The sequence below is a fragment of the Muscardinus avellanarius genome (assembly GCF_963383645.1).
Source record: "Muscardinus avellanarius genome assembly, chromosome: 12".
Taxonomy (NCBI): Eukaryota; Metazoa; Chordata; class Mammalia; order Rodentia; family Gliridae; genus Muscardinus; species Muscardinus avellanarius.
Window position 1 is genome coordinate 68,663,533 of NC_137798.1, and position 3,537 is coordinate 68,667,069.

The window sequence follows — 3,537 nt, forward strand, 5'->3', positions numbered from 1 at the left end:
GGTGACGGCCCCGCGGAGGGCGCCGAGCCGGCCGCCGCTGCCAACCGCCCCGCGCCTGCCCGCGTCTGCCCCGGACGGCGCCGCAGGCCGCAGCGCCCCGCGCGCCCCCGCGCGCCCCGCCCCGCCCCGCGCGCCCCCGCGCGCCCCGCCCCGCCCCCCGGGGGCCGCGCGCGCACGAGCCCCGCCGGGACCCGCCCCCGCCCCGCGCGTGCCCGCGCCCGCCCGCGGCTGCGCGCGACCTTGACCCGTCGCGCCCGCGCCGCCGCGCCCGAGAGCGCGCAGCCGGACGTCCTGTTGGCCGAGCGTCAAGCGGTGCAGGATGAACGGGGCGGGAGGAAGGAGCGTGCGCCCGGAATCCTTGGGCTTCAGTCATTAACGAGTAATTACACAGCTGGCCCGGACGAGGCACTTCCGGAGAGCCACGCGCCAGGTGGCCAGCGGTGGCCAGACGAGAGGCAGATACCAGGGCACTGGCAGGGTGTGCAACCAGTCGGTGAGATTCACAGCTGTGGCCTGCAAAAGAAGACCCAGTCGCTTACACAACCTGAATATCGTTCTCAGTAGGGCACGGTGGCACACGGATGTCATTTCAGGTCTTGGAAATCTGAGACTGGAGGTTCTTGGGTTCAGGTTCGAGGCCAGCCTCAGCAAGTCTGAGACTGGAGGATCACGGTTCGCGGACAGCTTCAGCTACTTAGTGGGACCCTCTGCAACTTAGTGAGACCCTGTTTCAAAATAAAGAATAAGCCGGGCATGGTGGTGCACGCTTGCAATTCCAGCATTTGGGAAGCTGAGACCAGAGGATCACGGTTCTCGGAAAGCCTCAGCTACTTAGTGAGGACCTCTGCAACTCACTGAGACCCGGTATTCAAAATAAAGACTAAAAACTAGGGCAGGAGTGTAGCTCAGAGGTCGGGGTTCCATCCCTAAACCTGCAAAAAAAAAAAAAAAAAAAAAAAAATAGGGCAGGGGATGCCTCTGGGGTCCCATCTCCAGACCAAAGAGTCGGGCGTGGTGGCACACGCTTGTCCCAGCACCTGGGAGGCTGAGACAGGAGGATCCTGCAGGTTCGAAGCCAGCCTCAGCTACTTAGTGAGGCTCTCAGCAATTTAGTGAGAACCTGTTTCCAAATAAAGTATAAAATGGTTCTGGGAGTATAGCCCGGAGGTAGAAAAGCCCCTGGGTTCCATCCTCAGCACCATAAATAAATAAAGAGCCCAAAGAAACCAGGCGTGGTGACGCACGCTTGCAATCCCAGCATTTGGGAGGCTAAGACCAAGGATAGTGGTTCACAGACAGCCTCAGCTACTTAGGCCCTCCGCAACTTAGTGAGACCCTGTTTCAAAATAAAGAATAAAAAATAGGGCGGGGGTGTAGCTTGGAGGTCAAATGCCCCTGGGTTCCATCCCCAGACCTGCAAATAAAATAAAATAAAATAAAATAAAATAAAATAAAATAAAATAAAATAAAATAAAATATAGGAAGCCTGGCGAGTGCACGCTGGTCTACAGGAGGCTGAGATAGGAGGACTAAGTTCCCGGACAGCCTCAGCTACTTAGTGAGGCCCTCTGCAACTCAGTGAGACCCTGTTTCAAAATAAAGAATAAAAAATAGGACAGGGGATGTAGCTCGGAGGTTGAATGTCCCTGAGTTCCATCCCCAAACCCGAAAGAAAAAAGAAAAAGAAAGAAAAATAGAATTGGGGTGTACCTCGAGGGTAGAATGCCCCTAAATTCAATCTCCAGTGCCACAAAAAGTCAATCTTTTTTAAAAAACATAAAGAGCTAGATGTGGTGGCACATGACTATAAACCCAGTACTTGGGAAGCTGAGAAGGATGAGAAGGATCACAGATTTGCAGCCAGCTTCAGCAACTTAGACCCTCTGCCACTTAGTGAAACCCTGTTTTAAAATAAAATAGGAAACCAGGTAAGGTAGCACACACTTGTAATCCCAGTCCTCAGGAGGCTGAGATAGGAGGACAGCAGGTTCTAAGCCAGCCTCAACAATTTAGCAAGGCCCTCCGAAACTTAGTGAGACCTTGTTTCCAAATAAATAATATCGAGCTGGGTGTATAGCTCAGAGGTAGAATGCCTCTGGGTTAAATTCCCAGTACAGCAATAAAATAAAATGGGGTTGAAAATCTAGCTCAGAGGTAGACCATCCCTGGGCTCAATTTCCAGTACCACCAAAAATAAAATAAAAACCAGGTGTGGTGGCACATGCTTGTAATCCCAGTACTTGGAAGGCTGAGATGGGAGGATCGCAGGTTCTCTGCTGGCCTCAGCTACTTAGTGACACCCTCTGCAACTTAGTAAGACCCTATTTCAAGATAAAGAATAAAATAGGGCTAAGAGTATAGCTTGGAGGTAGAATGTCCCTTGATTCTATCCCTAGTATGGCAAAAAATAACAACAACAACAACAACAATAACAACATCGTCATCATCATCATCATCACCATCATCATCATAATAACAGATAAAATATAAAATGAGGCTAGGGGAGTAACTCAGAGGTAGAATGCCCCTGGGTTCAAGCCACAGTACCAATAAATAAATAAATAAATAAATAAATAAATAAATAAATAAATTCTAATAGCTAGGAGGATTGCACAGAAAAAATGTACTTTGTGGTTGAATATAGTAGGTCGAATTTTTATTCTGATGGGGTTGATTTAGAGGATCAACTTCCATTGTTACAAGCTTGAATTCTATATATAGAACAGTTTTTCTTCCAAACTCTCTGAACTCTTAATTCCAGGAGGTTATGTTAGGTAAGGTGAACGTCGGTAACTAAAGAACGTGAACTACTTCCAGTAAACCGTCTGGAAAATGTCCCATACCCTTAGTCATTGGAAACATTTTCATTTCCCAGGGAAGGTTACTGTCTCCTCCTCTTCTCATTCGCAAGCTGGGCTGTGGCCATAGAAAGAAAAATCACTCATCCTGATCTGCAAGTTGCTCACAGTAAAGAGGAGATCGAGCGGGACGTGGTGCTGCACACTTGGAATCCCAGTACTTGGGAGGCTGAGACAGGAAGATCACAGGTTTGAGGACAGCCTCAGCAATTTAGTGAGACTGTCAGCAACTTTGTGAGACTCTGTTTCTGTATAAGAGATAAAGAACGGCTAGGAGCCGGGCATGGTGGCGCACACTTGTAATCCCAGCACTTGGGAGGCTGGGACAGGATAGCACAGGTTCTAAGCCAGCCTCAGCTACTTAGTGAGGTTCTTAGCAACTTAGTGAGACCCTTTTTCCAAATAAAGTATAAAATAGGTCTGAGAGGATAGCCCCGAGGTAGAAAAGCCCCTGGGTTCCACCCTCGGTGCCACAAAAATGGGGGGGGGGGCTAGGAGTCTAGCTCAGAGGTAGAACACCCCTGGATTCAATCTCTAGTACTAAAAACAAACAAAAAACTGCTTTCTGGAAAGTAAATATGATCACAGCTCTGCCCTGCTGACTATCCTTCTGGGTTTCTCCTTACCTTACGGGCAAAATTGAAATTTTGTTTGTCATTCAGGGACCAAATTTAGTTCT